The sequence below is a fragment of the Nycticebus coucang genome, chromosome X, assembly GCF_027406575.1.
Source record: "Nycticebus coucang isolate mNycCou1 chromosome X, mNycCou1.pri, whole genome shotgun sequence".
Classification (NCBI taxonomy): domain Eukaryota; kingdom Metazoa; phylum Chordata; class Mammalia; order Primates; family Lorisidae; genus Nycticebus; species Nycticebus coucang.
Window position 1 is genome coordinate 51,983,476 of NC_069804.1, and position 20,440 is coordinate 52,003,915.

The following is a 20,440-nucleotide window of genomic DNA, read 5'->3' on the forward strand; positions in this document are numbered from 1 at the left end:
ATTCAGTAGCCATATTTTAAGTGCTACCTTAGACCCTATTCAGGGTTAGCTACCATTTACCCTAGGAGTCCCTCCTGCAGACATCATCCTTCTTCCTATGGAGCTATAAACTTTTGCCTCTGACATGTATGGGGAAAACTGATCACTTAAAGCTAGGTTTATTAAAAATACTTTTGCTGCAAGTAGCAGGAAACCTGCTCCCAAGCAGATAGGAGTTTATATTGTTTGTGTAACAGGCATTCTCTCCACAGGAAGCTCAGTGATTCAAGGATGGAAGAACCACATCTCTACATAGCCGAATGGTTAATTTAGAGACAAGTACTACAGCTCCAACCCTCCAACCATCAGGTCTAGATTCAGAGCAAGAATAAGCAGGAGGTGCCCCTGCAGCCTCTCTCCTTCTGTCAAGAAGGCAAATGCTCTCCTAGGCCTATTTCCCTGGGGCCCACCCAACTTCTGCTTGGGTTTCATTGCCCAGGGCTTAAGTGGCCGCCTCTAGTGTAGTTGTAAGCCATTGCCTGGCAGGCACATTGCTGCTTCAAAGAACATCAAAGATCTATTAGCTAGGAAGAAGGGGTTAGGCAATTACCAAAGTCTGCCTCCACAAGACTGTTCAAGAGCAATACACCCAATTATAAGGCAACAAATTTTTGCTGCAGTCTTTACTTGGAATATGGCATGGAGGGATGATAGAGTCTCTTCCTATATTCAGCTACAAACAGGAATGCTGCAATGTGGATGAACTTCAGAAAGATTATGCTAAGTGAAAGAAGCCAGACATAAAGGGAATTATACAATATTTGGCCTTTATATGCCATATATACAATATTGGCATATATATACAATATATGCCATATATTGTATAATTCCCTTTATATAAAATATCAAGACTAGGTAAATCCATAGAGAGAGAACACAGATTGGTGATTACCATGGAAAAGAAGGGAAGGCAGAACTGGGAACAATTGCTTAATGGGGTTGGGGTTTCCTTTTGGGATGATGAAAATGGTTTAGATCTAGATAAAGGTAATTGTTGTACAACATTGTAAATATAATAAATTCCACTATAAATTGTATACTTTAAAGTGGTTAATTCTATGTTATATAAATCTCACCTCAATAAAAAAGAGTGTTCTCTTCCCTTCTGCCAAAAAAAAAAAAAATTAAGACCAGCTTTATGCAGATCACCTTTGTACAGCTCCTACAAACCCATGTTGGCAGTAGTAGTTTCAATAAGAGCCACATATCTACAACTTAGGTAAAGATAGTGACCCTTCCAATATCCCCTTCTATCCCTTTCTTCTTTAGTAACTGAAATGTGATTAGTATACACAGCTAAAAACAAAAAACAAAAACTTCATTTCCTAGCCTCCGTTGCAGCAAGGTATGACCATGTGACTAAGCTCTGCTCAGTGAAATATGAGTGGAAAGCATTTGGGTGGGTCTTCCAGCCAGGATCCTTAACAATGCATGACCATTTGTCATTTCCCATTGTCTTCTTTCTTCCAGCCTACAAAACAGACTTGATGGCTTAAGCACCACTGCCCAACTTAAATCATGATATGACCTTGAAATTGGAAGCTATGTGCTGAGTATGGTAGGACAAAAAGATAAGAGCCTGAGTGCCCAATGACAACCCAAAGATCTATACATTTTGTAAACAGCCTACTTCCAGATTCCTTTACATGACAGAAATGGAAGAGAAAATGCTATCTTGTTATATGTTGCCATGAGGATATTGTTCTTTGAAGCCAAACTTATTCATAACTGATTCAGCAATACAACCTCCTCAGACAATTCTTCATTCTGTAACTTATTTAAAATAGTGCAGCCCACAGCATGAGTAACATATTACACACCAAGGTAAGACTGGGCATACCTATAGGGGTATTATCTGTTCCATAAAAGGTGACATTGTTGGGCAGCACCTGTGGCTCAAAAGAGTAGGGCGCTGGCCCCATGTACCAGAGGTGGCAGGTTCAAACCAGGCCCCAGCCAAAAAACTGCAAAAAAAAAAAAAGGTGTGATTGTCACTTATATGGTCTTTCTGCTGAATGTACCAAAGTGCAGATTTCTGTCAACATACCTGAGCAGTCATACTTTGGCCAAACCCATTCCAAAAACATGTTTCATTCAGCCAGGACACATGTTTATTATTAATAGTGTTGTCATTTTTTATTAGTATTGGTACTTGAATACAGTTAAGGGGCATGTATTCTACAGTTTCCCCTGATCCTATATTTTCCCCTGATTCTATATTTTCTCACACTGAAGACTATAGAACCAACCAGGGTCCTAAAGGCATTAGTGAGAACTACTCCTTGAAACTATTTTAGCATGGGACTTTATAAATAAAGAAAGTGGAGAGAATTAGTCAGATCCTGACTAATCATTTCACACTATGAAATGATTTAACAATGAACCTAAATATGACTATATTGATAACAGACCAAAAAAAAATAGACATCACAGCTCAGATGTCAGTTTCTAATTTTTCTTCATTAAAAGAAACACTTAGGATGTAATTACAGAAGTTTTCTATCTTAGTCTTTTTGGACTTCAGTCCTATCACTGTCAGAGTCTGTTTTCTTGTGCCTGGATTTCAAGGGTTTTCAGTCTGTCTTTATCAGCTGTAGACAGTTCACATATCAACTGTGTATCCAGATTTCTATTCCTGAAAAATAAGTCAATCTCATTTGAATGTAAGTACTCTGAGTTCCAAAATATGTCTGCTTTTCTCACTGCAGTCTCATCAGCACCTAGCACACAGAGCCTGGTGCATAGTAGTGACCTAGGGCTGCCATGTGTGGCTGTGCAAATTGTTTCAAGAGTGCACACCAAAGAGATAACATCCTGGTGGGGGCTGCTTCCATTTGGCAAAGAGAGGCTTTTTCCTTCTTCATCGCTGAGTAGTACTCCATGGTATACATATACCACATTGTGTTAATCCACTCATGAATTGGTGGGCACTTGGGTTTATTCCACATCTTTGAAATTGTGAACTGTGCTGCAATAACCATTTGAATGCAGGGGTCTTTTGATAAAATGACTACTCCTTTAAGCAAATGCCCAATAGTAGGATTGCTGGATTGTATGGTAGGTCTAATTTTAGTATAGACTCTTCATACTATTTTCCATAGAGGTTGTACTAATTTTCAGTCCCAACAACAGTGTATAAACATTCCTTTCTCTCATCAAGCAGGGAGGAGTGGGGAGGAAGGGATGGGCATAAACCTACCTAATAGGTACAAAACACACTATCTTGGCGATGGACATATGTATAATCCTGACTCATGCATTATAAAAGCCATCCATGTAACCAAAAACATTGGTACCCCCATAATATTTTGAAATTTTATAAAGAGAAGTTTTTTTCTAATTTGCACAAAGCAAGAAGAGCTACACTTAACCCAAAGGGTGAGTACTTTTGTAATTGACACAAATTCCTTATGGAATGGCAGCAACCCTGGTGGCCCTCAAAAATGTAAAGTCTCCATCTTTTTTAATGGCTGAATAGTATTCCATGGTATACATACACCACAGTTTGTTAATCCATTCCTGGGTTGGTGGGCATTTAGGTTGTTTCCACATTTTGGTGATTGTAAATTGAGCTGTGATAAACAATCTAGTGCAAATGTGTTTATGATAAAATTATTATTTTTCTTCTGGGTAGATGCCTAGTAGTGGGAATGTAGGATCAAATGGGAGGATCAAATTGTAGGATCAAATTTGAGTTCTCTGAGGATTCTCTATACTTGTTTCCAAAGAGGTTGTATTAGTTTGCCATCCCACCAACAGTATAAAAGAGTTCCCCTCTTTTCACATATGCACCAGCATTTGCAACTTTGAGACATAGCGATGTGGGCCATTCTCACTGGGGGTAGGTGATATCTCAGGGTGGTTTTTATTTGCATTCTAAATACTCTGAGCACCTCACACTCCCTTCCCCAAGGCAAGCTCCCCAAGTGTACGTACAGACAGTGGGTGCAAATGTCTGTGTAGACATCTGGTTTAACTCTACAAGATTGAATAAAGGTACAGAAACCTGAGCATTTTAGGGTGCCACCTAAGGGAAAACAAATAGGAGACTTCCAGCACTCAGACTGGCTTTGTGAAATTGAGAGAAAACAATCTTAAGACTTTCCTCTCCCCCACCAAAAGAAATAAAAGGTATGGAGCTGATACATGCATAGAAAAGGTCTGAAAAGACATCATAATCCCTAGTCAGGTTGTTTAGCGAAGGTTTTTCTCTCCTGTAGACACTCAGTAGAAACTGGAGGAGGTGACTGCTTCTTCAAATGTGGAAACGGGAATCCAAGACTTCAAAGATAACCAAAAAATTCAAGAAAACATGACACCACCAAAGGAACACAATAATATTCCTGTTACCAAAGCCAAAGAAATGGAGATATATGAGTTTCTTGGCAAAAAAAATCAAGATAGTTGTTTTAAGGAAGCTTGGCAAACTATAATAGAGCACAGATAAACAGCACAACAAAATCAGAAAAACAATACAAGAACAAAATGAGAAGTTCAATAAAGAAATATAAATCATAAAAAAGAACCAAACAGAAAATATTGGAGCTATAATATACAATGAATAAAATGAAAAATGCAATCTACAATGTCAACTGCAGACTTGATAAAGCAGGAAAAAGAATCTATAAACTTCAAGACAGGTCACTTGATAATATCCAGTCAGAGGAGAAAAAAAAGAGAAACTATGAAAAAGAATGTAGAAAGCCTATAGGATTATGGGACACTATCAAAGGATATACCATTTACATCATATAGTTTCCAAGAGAAGAGAAGAAAAAAGGGGGCAGAAAATGTATTTAAATAAATGATGAGGGCGGCGCCTGTGGCTCAATGAGTAGGGCGCCAGCCCCGTATACCAGAAGTGGTAGGTTCAAACCCGGCCTCGGCCAAAAACTGCCAAAAAAAAAAAGAAAGAAATGACTGAAAACTTCCCAAATCTGGGAAAAATATAGGCATTCAGGCACATGAAGCTCAAAGGCCTCCAATCAGACTTTTTTTTTTTTTTTGAGACAGAGCCTCAAGCTGTCACCCTGGGTAGAATGCTGTGGCATCACAGCTCACAGCAACCTCCAACTCCTGGGCTTAAGTGATTCTCCTGCCTCAGCCTCCCAAGTAGCTGGGACAACAGGCACCTGCCACAACACCCGGCTATTTTTTGGTTGCAGCCGTCATTGTTGTTTGGCAGGCCTGGGCTGGATTCGAACCCGCCAGCTCAGGTGTATGTGGCTGGCGCCTTAGGTCCTTGAGCCACAGGCGCCGAGCCTCCAATCAAATTCAACACAAGCAAGAGTTCACCAAGACATCTTTTAATAAAATGGTCAAAAATCAAAAACAAAGAAGGCCATGCACAGTGGCTCATGCCTGTAATCCTAGGACTCTGGGAGGCCAAGGTGGATGGATTGCCTGAGCTCAGGAGTTTGAGACCAGCCTGAGCAATAGCAAGACCCCATTTCTAAAAAATACCTAGGAGTTGTGGGGGGCAACTGTAGCCCCAGCTTCTTGGGAAGCTGAGGCAACAGTATCACTTGAGCCCAGGAGTTTGAGGTTGCTGTGAGCTATGATGTCATAGCACTCTACCCTGGTGACATAGTGACACTCTTGTCTAAAAAAAAAAAAAAAAAAAAATCAAAACAAAGGGAGACTCTTGAGAGCATCAAGAGAAAATGGGTTTCTCACATACACAGGAACTCCCATCTGGCTATCAGCAGAATCCTCAGCAGAAACATTGCATGCCAGGAGAGAATGGAATGATACATTCAAAGCATTGATAGAAAAAGAAACTGGAAAGAAAGAATACTTTACCTGGAAAAGCTGTCATTCAGAAATGAAGGAGAGATAAACACACCCAGATAGACAGAAGCTGAGGGAGTTCATAATCACTAGACTTGCCTTAAAAGAAATGCTAAAAGAAGTTCTTCAAGCTTAAACGGAAAAATTCTGATCAGTAACATGAAAACATATCAAATTATGAAACTCATGAGCAAAAGTGAGTATGTAGTCAAGTTCAGAATACTCTATTACTATAATGGCAATCTGTAAATCACATATTTCTACTAAAAAGGTTAAAAGACAAAATAGCAAAAAGTACTACAGGCTGGGCATGATGGCTCATACCTGTAATTCTAGTACTTTGAGAGGCCAACTGGGGAGATTCCCTTGAGGCCAGAAATTCAAGACCAGCCTGGGCAAAATAGTCCAGGCAAAATAGACCCCAATCTCTACAAAAAATGAGAAAAATTACCCAAGCATGGTGGTGCATGCCTATAGCCCTAGCTACTCAGTGCTCCAGCCTGAGTAATAGAGTGAGACCCTGTCTCAAAAAAAAAAAAAAAAAAAAAAAAAACAAGGGCCAGGCATGGTGACTGCAAACTAATACAGCCTCTTTGGAAAGAAGTAATGGGGAACCCTCAAAGAACTCAAAGTAGACCTTTCATGTGATCTCACAATCCCATTACTAGACATCTACCCAGAAGAAAAAAATCATTTTATCAATTTTATCAATTTATCATTGCCCTAAATTGTTTATCACAGCTCAATTTACAATCACTATGATGTGCAAACAACCTAAATGCCCATCAACCCAGGAATGGATTTATAAACATCAAGATGTAACAACTGGAAATATTCATGCACCCAATATTTGAGCAGATGCTATGCAGACCTATGCGGAATAATCCATCCAAGAGCAGAATACATATTATTCTCAAATGCACATGAAAAATTCTTCAGGATAGATTATATGTTAGTACACAAAAAAAGTTTTACATTTAAGAATATTGAAATAGGGCGGCGCCTGTGGCTCAAGGAGTAGGGTGCTGGTCCCATATGCCGGAGATGGCGGGTTCAAACCCAGCCCCGGCCAAAAAACCACAAAAAAAAAAAAAAAAGAATATTGAAATAATATAAAGTATCTTTTCCGGGTGGCACTTGTGGCTCAGTAAATAGGGTGCCAGCCCCATATACCAAGGGTGGCGGGTTCAAACCCGGCCCTGGCCAAACTACAACAAAAAAATAGCCAGGCTTTGTGGCGGGTGCCTGTAGTCCCAGCTACTCGGGAGACTGAGGCAAGAGAATCACCTAAGTCCAAGAGCTGGAGGTTGCTGTGAGTTGTGATGCCACGGCACTCTACCAAGGGTGACAAAGTGAAACTGTCGCAAAAAATAATAATAAAACAAAAATAAAAAACAAAAAAAACTAATGAACCTCTAGCAATACTTAATGAGGAAAGAAGAATACACAAGTTACCATTGTCACAACTGAGCCACAAGTGCCACCCCCATATACAGAGTGTGGCTGGTTCGAACCCAGCCCCGGCCAAAATGCAACAAAAAAGGGGAAAAAAAAGTATCCCTTCCAGGGCAGTGCCTGTGGCTCAATACACCAGAGGTAGGGGGTTCAAACCCAGCCCCAGCCAAAAACTGCAAAAAAAAAAGTATCTTTTCCAATCACAATAATAAGAAACTATAAGTCAATAACAGGAGAACCAGAAAATTCACAAATATGTGGAAATTAAACATGTACCTCATCTTAAAGACATAACCTAACTTTACATCTCAAAAAAATAGAAAAGAAGTCTATAGATAGTAAAAAGAAGGGAATAACACAGATTAGAAGTGAAATAAATGAAATAGAGACTATAAAAATAGGAGTAAAATGTCAGCAAAACTTATGAGGTTTTTTTTGTTTGTTTGTTTTTATTTGTTTGTTTTTCAGTTTTTGGCTGGGGCTGGATTTGAACCCACCACCTCCTATATATGGGGCTGGCACCCCTACTCCTTTGAGCCACACGCGCCGCCCATGACTTATTTTTTTGAAAAGATGAAACAGAATTGAAAAACCTTTAGCTAGGCTAAGAAAAAAAAAAGAATGAAATAAAGTCAGAAATGAAAGAGGACACATTACAACTGATACCACAGAAATACAAATGATCGTAATAGACTACTAAGAACAATTATACATCAACAAATTGGGTAACTGAAAAGAAAAGAATAAATTCCTAGATGCATGCAACTTAAGCAGACTAAATCATGAAGAAATAGAAAATATAAACAGACCAATAACAAATGAGGAGATTGAATTAATAATTTAAAATCAAAGAAAAGCCCAAGACCTCATGGATTCATTGGTGAATTATACTAAACATTTAAAGAAGAAGTAATACTTCTTTTTTTCTTTTTTTTTTTTCATTAAATCATAGCTGTGTACATTGATATGATCATGGGGCATCATACACTAGTTTCATAGACCGTTTGACACATTTTTATCAGAATGGTTAACATAGCCTTCCTGGCATTTTCTTTTTTTTTTTTTTTTTTGTAGAGACAGAGTCTCACTTTATAGCCCTCAGTAGAGTGCCGTGGCATCACACAGCTCACAGCAACCTCCAACTCCTGGGCTTAAGCAATGCTCTTGCCTCAGCCTCCCGAGTAGCTGGGACTACAGGCGCTTGCCACAACGCCCGGCTATTCTTTGGTTGCAGTTTGGCTGGGCCCGGGTTTGAACCTGCCACCCTTGGTATATGGGGCCGGCGCCTCACCGACTGAGCCACAGGCACCACCCGCATTTTCTTAATTATTGTGCTAAGACATTTACATTCCACATTTACTAAGTTTCGCATATAACCTTGTAAGATGCACCACAGGTGTAATCCCACCAATCCCCCTCCCTCTACCAACTTGCCCCCTCCCTCCCCTCCCTTCCCCCTATTCTTGGGTTGTAACTGGGTTATAGTTTTCATGTGAAAGCCCTAAATTAATTTCATAGTAGGGCTGAGTACATTGGGTATTTTTCTTCCATTCTTGAGATACTTTACTAAGAAGAATATGTTCCAGTTCCATCCATGTAAACATGAAAGAGGTAAAGTCTCCATCTTTCTTTAGGGCTGCGTAATATTCCATGGTATACATTTACCACAATTTGTTAATCCATTCGTGGATCGATGGGCACTTGGGCTTTTTCCAAGACTTAGCAATTATGAATAGGGCTGCAATAAACACTCCGGTACAAATATCGTTGTTGTGATGCGATTTTTGGTCTTCTGGGTATATGTCCAGCAGAGGAATTACAGGATTGAATGGCAGATCTATTTTTAGATCTCTAAGTGTTCTCCATATATCTTTCCAAAAGGAATGTCTTAATTTGCATTCCCACCAGCAGTGCAAAAGTGTTCCCTTTTCTCCACATCCACGCCAACATCTCTGGTCTTGAGATTTTGTGATATAGGCTAGTCTCACTGGAGTTAGATGGTATCTCAAAGTTGTTTTGATTTGTATTTCTCTGATGATTAAAGATGGTGAGCATTTTTTCATATGTCTGAAGGCTGCGCGCCTGTCTTCTTCAGAGAAGTTTCTCTTCAAATCCCTTGCCCAGCCTGCGATGGGATCCCTTGTTCTATTCTTGCTAATGCGTTTGAGTTCTCTGTGGATTCTGGTAATTAATCCTTTGCCGGAGACATACCTGCAAATATCTTTTCCCATTCTGAGGGCTGTTTACTTGCTTTACTTACTGTGTTCTTGGCTGTGCAGAAGCTTTTTAGTTTGATCAAGTCCCAGTAGTGTATTTTTGAATCTGCTTCAATTGCCCGGGGAGTCCTCCTCATAAAATATTTGCCCAGACCGATTTCTTCAAGGGTTTTCCCTGCACTCTCCTTTAGTATTTTTATAGTTTCATGTCTTAAGTTTAAATCTTTACTTCTTCTTGTCCAACTCCCTTCCAAAAAATTGAAAAGGAGGGAATACATCCAAACTCGTTTTGTAAGGTCAGTATTATCATGATACCAAAGTCAGACTGAATAGTACAAGAGAAGAAAATTATAAGCTAGTATTCTTCATGTACACTGATGCAAAAATCCTCAACAAAGTACTAGCAAACCAAATTCAATAGCACATTCTCCATGATCAAGTGAGATTTATCCCTGGGATGCAAGGATGGTTCAACATATGTGCATATCAATAAATATGATGCATCACTTTAACAGGAGGAAGGATACAAACCATATGACCATCTCCAAGATTCAGAGAAGCATTAGACAAAATTCAGCACCCTTTCATGAAAAGAAAAAGCTGTCAAATTAGATTTAGAAAGAATGTACCTTAACATAATAAAGGCCATATATCACAAGCAGACAGCTCACATCATATTCAATTTTGAAAAGCTGGAAGCTTTTTAGGGGCTGGGCATGGTGTTTCATGCCTGTAATCCCAGCACTCTGGGAGGCCTAAGTGGGTGGATTGCCTGACTCACAAGTTCGAGACCAGCATGAGCAAGAGTGAAATCCCACCTGTAAAAATAGCCAGGCATTGGGGCAGGTGCCTGTAGTCCCAGCTACTGGGGAGGCTTAGGCAACAGAATCCCTTGAGTCCAGGAGTTCGAGGTTGCTGTGAGCTATGACGCCATGACACTCTACCAAGGGCGACAACATGAGACTCTGTCTCAAAAAAAAAAAAAAAAAAAACTAAAAGTTTTTCCTATAAGATAAAGGAAAAGACAATGATGTCCATTCCTGACACTTCTATTCAACGTAGTACTAGAAGTCCCAGCCAGAGAAATTAGGCAAGAAAGAGAAATAAAAGGCATCTAAGTAAGAAAGGAAGAAGTAAAATTATCTGTGCTTGCAGATGACATGAAGACCCTAAAGACTCCACCAAAACACTGTTAGAAATAATAAATGAATTCAGTAAAGTTGCAAGTTATGAAATCAGCATACAAAAATCAGTAGGATTTCTTTATACCAATAATGAAATATCCAAAAAGGAAATATAAGAAAACAGTCCCATTTGCTTTAGTATCAAAAAGAATTAAATATGTTGGAATAAATTTAACCAAGGAATGACACTGAGAACGATAAAACAGTGATGAAAAAAACTGAAAAAGAAACAAATGAATGGAAAGAAGCCCTGTGTTCATGGATTAGAAGAACCAGTATTGTTAAAGTGTCCATACTACCCAAAGCAATTTACAGCTTCAGCATAATCCCTTTCAAAATTCTAATGGCATTCAACACAGCAATAGGAAAAACAATTCTAAAGTTTGTAAGGAATCATAAAAGACTCTTAATAGCCAAAGCAATCTTGAACAAGAACAAAGCTGGAGGCATCACCCTCAAACTTTTAAATCAGGAATGCTATCTGTTTTGTTCATTCCATACAGAGCCTGGCAGATTCTGGTTCAATACATATTTGTAGAATTAGAACAGACTATTATCGCGGTGCCTGGATATAAAATACACATGATGCTTTTCCTTAGATGCTTTTCTTTTTTTTTTTTTTTTTTTTTTTTTTTTTTGTGGAGACAGAGTCTCATTGTACCGCCCTCGGGTAGAGTGCCGTGGCTTCACACGGCTCACAGCAACCTCTAACTCTTGGGCTTCCGCGATTCTCTTACCTCAGCCTCCCGAGCAGCTGGGACTACAGGCGCCCACCACAACACCCAGCTATTTTTTTGTTGCAGTTTGGCCAGGGCTGGGTTTGAACCTGCCACCCTCGGCATATGGGGCCGGCGCCCTACTCACTGAGCCACAGGCGCCACCCGATGCTTTTCTTTTTTAATCAGCTTTAATAAAAGTTGAGAAACAAAAAATAAATTATAGGGAAGATTTTGGTATTAAAGATGTGCTTAAACACTGAAATGATTTACTAATATAGTAACTATGTACTGAGGGTTTACTATGTCCTTTGTATCTATCGATTCATTTTAGAGGGTGAGATAGGTGCTATTATTACCCATTTTGTAGATGAAGACAGTGAGGCACAAATAGAGCAAGTAATTGGTCAAGGGTCACACAGATAGTTCATGGTAGAGCCCAGAATTAAACCCAGGCAGCCTAGCTTTAAAGCCTATACCCTTAACCATTATGCCATAGATCAGTGGTTCTCAACCTTCCTAATGCCATGAGCCTTTAATACAGTTCCTGTGGGTCACGACCCACAGGTTGAGAACTACTGCCATAGATCCTTTAAAATACTTCTACTAGTTCTTGGCTGACACCTGTGGCTCAAAGGAGTAGGGCGCCGGCCCCATATGCCAGAGGTGGTGGGTTCAAACTCAACCCCAGCCAAAAACTGCAAAAAATTAAGGAAATAAATAATAAATAAAATAAAATAGTTGATATTAAAAAGTAAATAAATAAAATAAAATACTTTTTCTAGTTCTTTTAAAAGCCTATCATCCATTTGTCTGGTATAATTGTGCTAAGAGAATAGTTAAATAAATATTCTATCAAGTTCCCTCTCATCCCTATGAATTAGTAAATCTAAGGCCATCTGAAATGCTTCATAGCCCTAAAATGAATTTTAACACTGTTTCCTATTTTTTTATATGGACAGCCTATAAGCCTGTTTAAACTGAGCAGTAGATGTGAGCCAGGCCAATGCCATGGCACTCTAGCCTGGGTAACAGAGTGAGACTCTGTCTCAAAAAAGAAAAGGCCTCCCGGCGGTGCCTGCAGCTCAGTGAGTAGGGCGCTGGCCCCATACACTGAGGATGGCAGGTTCAAACCCGGCCCTGAACCAACTGCAACAAAAAATAGCCTGGCGGAGGGTGGAGCAAGATGGCAGCCGAGTAACAGCTTCCTTGCATCTGGGCACTGTGAGTCTGGGGAGATAGGACTCCAAGCATCTCTGGCTGGTGGGATCTGCCTATTATCACCCCTGAGAGGATACAGGGAGTCAGCGAGAGACTTCTGGACCCCAAGATGAGGACTAAAACAGTGGAAAACCGGCAAGTGGTGGCGTGTGTGCAATCCGTCTAAACCCGCCCGCAACTTCCACAGGCACGAGAACTTAAAGAGCAAGAGGAAGTGAAAGGAAAACTAGGGCAAGGAAACAGATAAAAGAAATCACCCATGAGGAAGAATCAGCAGAAAACTCCAGGCAACATGAAGAACCAGTCCAGAACAACCCTGCCAAGGGACCATGAGGTAGCTACTGCAGAGGATTCCACCTATACAGAAATGTTAGGAATGACAGAAAGGGAATTGAGAATACACATGTTGAAAACAATGAAAGAAATGATGGAAACAATGAAGGAAACTGCTAACAAAATGGAAAATAACCAAAAGGAAATCCAAAAACAGAATCAAATCAGAGATGAACGATATGAAGAATATAAAAAGGATATAGCAGAGCTGAAGGAAATGAAACAGTCAATCAGGGAACTTAAAGATGCAATGGAAAGTATCAGCAACAGGTTAGACCATGCAGAAAAAGAAGTTCAGAGGTAGAAGACAAAGTTCTTGAGATAACTCAGATAGTAAAAGAGGTAGAAAAGAAGAGAGAGAAAGCAGAACGTTCACTGTCAGAATTATGGGACTTTATGAAGCGTTCCAACATACGAGTTATAGGAATTCCAGAAGGGGAAGAAGAATGCCCCAGAGGAATGGAAGCCATACTAGAGAATATTATAAAAGAAAATTTCCCAAATATCACCAAAGATTCTGACACACTGCTTTCAGAGGGCTATCGGACCCCAGGTCGCCTCAACTCTAACCGAGCTTCTCCAAGACACATTGTGAAGAACCTGTCCAAAGTCAAGACAAAAGAAAAGATTCTGCAAGCTGCCAGGAGTAAGCGCCAGTTGACCTACAGGGAAAAATCCATCGGATTGACCGCAGACTTCTCTAATGAAACTTTCCAAGCCAGAAGAAGATGATCATCTACCTTTAATCTACTTAAACAGAACAATTTCCAGCCCAGAATTCTGTACCCTGCTAAGCTAAGCTTCAAAATTGACGGAGAAATCAAATCATTTATGGATATACAAACATTGAGGAAATTCGCCACAACAAGACCAGCTCTACAGGAAATACTTCAACCTGTTCTGCACACTGACCACCACAATGGATCAGCAGCAAAGTAAGAACTCAGAAACTAAAGGACAGAACCAAACCTCCACACTGATGCAAAACATAAAACTAAGCAATGGACTCTCACAAAATAAGATGAATAGAATACTACCACACTTATCAATTATCTCAATAAATGTTAATGGCTTGAATTCTCCACTGAAGAGACATAGACTGGTTGACTGGATTAAAAAACAAGCCATCCATTTGCTGTCTGCAAGAAACACACCTGGCTTCAAAAGACAAATTCAAGCTCCGAGTCAAGGGTTGGAAGACAATTTTTCAGGCAAATGGAATTCAGAAGAAAAGAGGAGTTGCAATCTTATTTTCAGATACATGTGGATTTAAAGCAACTAAAGTCAAAAAAGACAAAGACGGTCACTTTATATTGGTCAAGGGAAAAATACAACAAGAAGACATTTCAATTCTAAATATCTATGCACCCAATTTAAATGCTCCCAGATTCTTGAAACAGACCTTACTCAGTCTGAGCAATATGATATCTGATAATACCATAATAACAGGGGACCTTAACACTCCTCTTACAGAGCTGGACAGATCCTCTAAACAGAAATTAAACAAGGATATAAGAGACTTAAATGAGACCCTAGAATAACTGTGCTTGATAGACACATATAGAACACTCCATCCCAAAGACAAAGAATATACATTCTTCTCATCACCCCATGGAACATTCTCCAAAATTAATCATATCCTGGGACACAAAACAAATATCAACAGAATCAAAAGAATTGAAATTTTACCTTGTATCTTCTCAGACCATAAGGCACTAAAGGTGGAACTCAACTCTAACAAAAATGCTCGACCCCACACAAAGGCATGGAAACTAAACAATCTTCTGTTGAATAACAGATGGGTGCAGGAAGAAATAAAACAGGAAATCATTAACTTCCTTGAGCATAACAACAGTGAAGACACAAGCTACCAAAACCTGTGGGATACTGCAAAAGCAGTTTTGAGAGGAAAATTCATCGCTTTAGATGCCTACATTCGAAAAACAGAAAGAGAGCACATCAACAATCTCACTAGAGATCTTATGGAATTGGAAAAAGAAAAACAATCTAAGCCTAAACTCAGTAGAAGAAAAGAAATATCCAAAATCAAATCAGAGATCAATGAAATTGAAAACAAAAGAATCATTCAGAAAATTAATGAAACAAGGAGTTGGTTTTTTTAAAAAATAAATAAAATAGATAAAACATTGGCCAGACTAACGAGGAATAGAAAAGTAAAATCTCTAGTAACCTCAATCAGAAATGATAAAGGGGAAATAACAACTGATCCCACAGAGATACAAGAGATCATCTCTGAATACTACCAGAAGCTCTATGCCCAGAAATTTGACAATGTGAAAGAAATGGATCAATATTTGGAATCACGCTCTCTCCCTAGACTCGGCCAGGAAGAAATAGAGCTCCTGAACAGACCAATTTCAAGCACTGAGATCAAAGAAACAATAAAAAATCTTCCAACCAAAAAATGCCCTGGTCCAGATGGCTTCACTCCAGAATTCTATCAAACCTTCAAGGAAGAGCTTATTCCTGTACTGCAGAAATTATTCCGAAAAATTAAGGAAGAAGGAATCTTCCCCAACACATTCTATGAAGCAAACATCACCCTGATACCAAAACCAGGAAAAGACCCAAACAAAAAGGAGAATTTCAGACCAATCTCACTCATGAACATAGACGCGAAAATTCTCAACAAAATCCTAGCCAACAGATTACAGCTTATCATCAAAAAAGTCATTCATCATGATCAAGTAGGCTTCATCCCAGGGATGCAAGGCTGGTTTAACATACGCGAGTCTATAAACGTTATCCACCATATTAACAGAGGCAAAAATAAAGATCACATGATCCTCTCAATAGGTGCAGAAAAAGCATTTGATAAAATGCAGCATCCTTTTCTAATTAGAACACTGAAGAGTATAGGCATACGTGGCACATTTCTTAAACTGATTGAAGCTATCTATGACAAACCCACAGCCAATATTTTACTGAATGGAGTCAAACTGAAAGCTTTTCCTCTTAGAACTGGAACCAGACAAGGTTGTCCTCTGTCACCTTTACTATTCAGTGTAGTGCTGGAAGTTCTAGCCAATACAATTAGGCAAGACAAGGAAATAAAGGGAATCCAAATGGGAGCAGAGGAGGTCAAACTCTCCCTCTTTGCTGACGACATGATCTTATACTTAGAGAACCCCAAAGACTCAACCACAAGACTCCTAGAAGTCATCAAAAAATACAATAATCTTTCAGGATATAAAATCAATGTCCACAAGTCAGTAGCCTTTGTGTACACCAATAACAGTCAAGATGAGAAGCTAATTAAGGACACAACTCCCTTCACCATAGTCTCAAAGAAAATGAAATACCTAGGAATATACCTAACGAAGGAGGTGAAGGACCTCTATAAAGAAAACTATGAAATCCTTAGAAAGGAAATAGCAGAGGATATTAACAAATGGAAGAATATACCATGCTCATGGATGGGAAGAATCAACATTGTTAAAATGTCTATACTTCCCAAAGCAATCTACCTATTCAATGCCATTCCTATCAAAATACCAACATCGTACTTTCAAGATTTGGAAAAAATGATTCTGCGTTTTGTATGGAACCAGAAAAAAAACCCGTATAGCTAAGGCAGTTCTCTGTAACAAAAATAAAGCTGGGGGCATCAGCATACCAGATTTTAGTCTGTACTACAAAGCCATAGTGCTCAAGACAGCATGGTACTGGCACAAAAACAGAGACATAGACACTTGGAATCGAATTGAAAACCAAGAAATGAAACTAACATTTTACAACCACCTAATCTTTGAAAAACCAAACAAGAACATACCTTGGGGGAAAGACTCCCTATTCAATAAATGGTGTTGGGAGAACTGGATGTCTACATGTAAAAGACTGAAACTGGACCCACACCTTTCCCCACTCACAAGAATTGATTCAAGATGGATAAAGGACTTAAACTTAAGGCATGAAACAATAAAAATCCTCCAAGAAAGCATAGGAAAAACACTGGAAGATATTGGCCTGGGGAAAGACTTCATGAAGAAGACTGCCATGGCAATTGCAACAACAACAAAAATAAACAAATGGGACTTCATTAAACTGAAAAGCTTCTGTACAGCTAAGGAGACAATAACCAAAGCAAAGAGACAACCTACACAATGGGAAAGGATATTTGCATATTTTCAATCAGACAAAAGCTTGATAACTAGGATCTATAGAGAACTCAAATTAATCCACATGAAAAAAGCCAGCAATCCCTTATATCAATGGGCAAGAGACATGAGTAGAACTTTCTCTAAGGACGACAGACAAATGGCTAACAAACACATGAAAAAATGTTCATCATCTCTATATATTAGAGAAATACTAATCAAAACAACCCTGAGATATCATCTAACCCCAGTGAGAATGGCCCACATCACAAAATCTCAAAACTGCAGATGCTGGCGTGGATGTGGAGAGAAGGGAACACTTTTACACTGCTGGTGGGACTGCAAACTAGTACAACCTTTCTGGAAGGAAGTATGGAGAAACCTCAAAGCACTCAAGCTAGACCTCCCATTTGGTCCTGCAATCCCATTACTGGGCATCTACCCAGAAGGAAAGAAATCCTTTTATCATAAGGACACTTATACTAGACTGTTTTTTGCAGCTCAATTTACAATCGCCAAAATGTGGAAACAGCCTAAATGCCCACCAACCCAGGAATGGATTAACAAGCTGTGGTATATGTATACCATGGAATACTATTCAGCCATTAAAAAAAAATGGAGACTTTATATCCTTCGTATTAACCTGGATGGACGTGGAAGACATTATTCTTAGTAAAGCATCACAAGAATGGAGAAGCATGAATCCTATGTACTCAATTTTGATATGAGGACAATTAATGACAATTATGGTTATGGGGGGGAAACAGAAAGAGGGAAGGAGGGAGGTGGGTGGGGCCTTGGTGTGTATCACACTTTATGGGGGCAAGACATGATTGCAAGAGGGACTTTACCTAACAATTGCAATCAGTGTAACCTGGCTTATTGTACCCTCAATGAATCCCCAACAATAAAAAAAAAAAATAGCCTGGCATCGTGGTGGGTGCCTGTAGTCCCAGCTACTCAGGGGGCTGAGGCAAGAGAATTGCCTATGCCCAAGAGCTGGAGGTTGCTGTGAGCTGTGATACCACGACACTCTACCGAGGGCGACAAAGTGAGACTCTGTCTCTAAAAAAAAGAAGAAACAAAGAAAGAAATGTCCTCCCTAATTATGTCTTATGATAATTTAACACCCTCACGTGTGCACATTAGGTGACATACCACCAATTGCCCTCCTTCCTTCCTACTCCTTTTTCTTTCCTCTCCCTTCCCCCTTGCTAGACTATACTTGTGTTTTTTCTTTCATGTGGGCTTATATATAGTTGTCTATATATTGGTTTCATATTATACTGTGTACGTTGGATACTTGCTTTTCCATTCTTGAGATACTTTACTAAGAAGAATGTGTTTCAGCTCCATCCAGATAAACACAGAAGAGATAATGTCTCCATATTTTCTTTTTCTTTCTTTTTTTTTTTTTTTTTGCAGTTTTTGGCCAGGGCTGGGTTTGAACCCGCCACCTCCGGCATATGGGGCCAGTGCCCTACCCCTTTGAGCCACAGGCACTGCCCTCCATCTTTTCTTATGGCTGAATAGTACTCCATGGTACACATATACCACAGTTTGTTAATCCATTCATAGGTTGATGGGAACTTGGGTAGCTTCCACATCTTGGCAATTGTGAATTGAGCTGCAATAAACATTCTAGTGCAAATGTACTTGTGGTAAAAGGATTTTTGTTCTTCAGGAGGGATACTTAGTAATGGGATTGCAGGATCAAGTGAAAGGTTGACTTGTTAGTTTTTGAGAATTCTCCATACTCTATCTACAGAGATTGTATTAGTTTGCAATCCCACCAGCAGTGCAAAAGTGTTCCTTCTCTTCACATCAATGCCAGCATCTGCAGATTCAGGACTTTGTGATGAGGGCTATTCTCACTGGAGTTAGGTGATATCTCAGAGTGGTTTTGATTTGCATTTCTCTGATGGTTATAGGTGATGAGCATTTTTTCATGTGTTTGTTGGTCATTCGTCATCTTGAGAGAAGGTTCTGTTCAAGTTTCTTGACCACATATAAATTGGCTTGTTTGCTCTTTTGTGTTGACTAATTTGAGTTCTCTGTAGATTCTAGTTATCAGCTCTTTGTCAGATTCATAGCCACAAATATCTTCTCCCATCCCAAAGTCTGCTTGTTTGCACTAGTTGTGGTAGCCTCAGCTGTGCATAAACTTTTTAGCTTGATCATGTCCCATTTATTTATTTGTGGTGTTGCTGCAATTGCCAAGAGGATCTTCTTCATAAAATCTTTCTCCAGGTCAATTTTGTCAAGTATTATCTCCATACTCTTTTCTAGAAATGTTATTGTTTCGTGTCTTAATATTTAAATCTTTTATCCAGCAAGGGTCAAATTTTTTTTGCGTACAGTTTTTTGTTTTGTTTTGTTTTGTTTTTGTTTTTGTTTTTTGGCCAGGGCTGGGTTTGAACCCGCCACCTCCAGTATATGGGCCGGCGCCGTACTCCTTGAGCCCCAGGCACCACCCCCAAGGGTCAATTTTTGTCAATGGTGAGAGGTGTGGGTCCAATTTCAGTATTCTACATGTAGCTAACCAGTTCTCCCAGCACCATTTATCAAATAGAGATTCTGTTCTCCAGTGTATGCTTTTGTTTGGTTTATCAAAGATCAGATAGCAGTATCTGATCATTTCTAGGTTCTGATCATTTCAGTATCATTTCTAGGTTCTCTATTCTATTCCATAGATCTATATCTCTATTTTTTGCCAGTACCATGCTGTTTTGATTACTATAAAATTGTAGTATAACCTGAAGTCTGGTAATATGATGCCACCAGATTTGGTTTTATTTCTTAACATTGTATTGCCAGTTTGGGATTTTTTTCGGGTTCCATATGAAACAAAGTACTATTTTTTCAAGTTCTTCAAAGTATGATGTTGAACCAACCTTGCTCCCCTGAGGTAAAAACCCACTTGATCATGATGTATAATTTTTTAATATGTCACTGTATTCTGTTTGCTAGGATCTTATTGAATATTTTTACATCGATATTTATTAATGATATTGGCCTATAGTTTTCCTTTTTTGTTGAGTCCTTTCCTGGTTTTGGAATCAAGGTGATATGTGCTTCATAGAGTGTGTTTGGGAGGATTCCTTCCCTGTCTATGTGTTGGAATGGGTTATGCAATATAGGTACTAGTTCCTCTTTGAAGGTTTGGTAGTTATGTTGTGAAACCATCTGGTCCAAGGCTTTTCTTTTTTGGAAGATTTTGTATTGTTGATGCAATTTCAGTGCTTGATATAGGCCTATTCAAAATTTCTAATTCATTCTGGTTGAGTTTAGGAAGGTGGTGTGATTGCAGATACTAGCCCATTTTCTCTACATTTTCAAATTTCTGGGCATAGAGTTTTTTGTAGTAA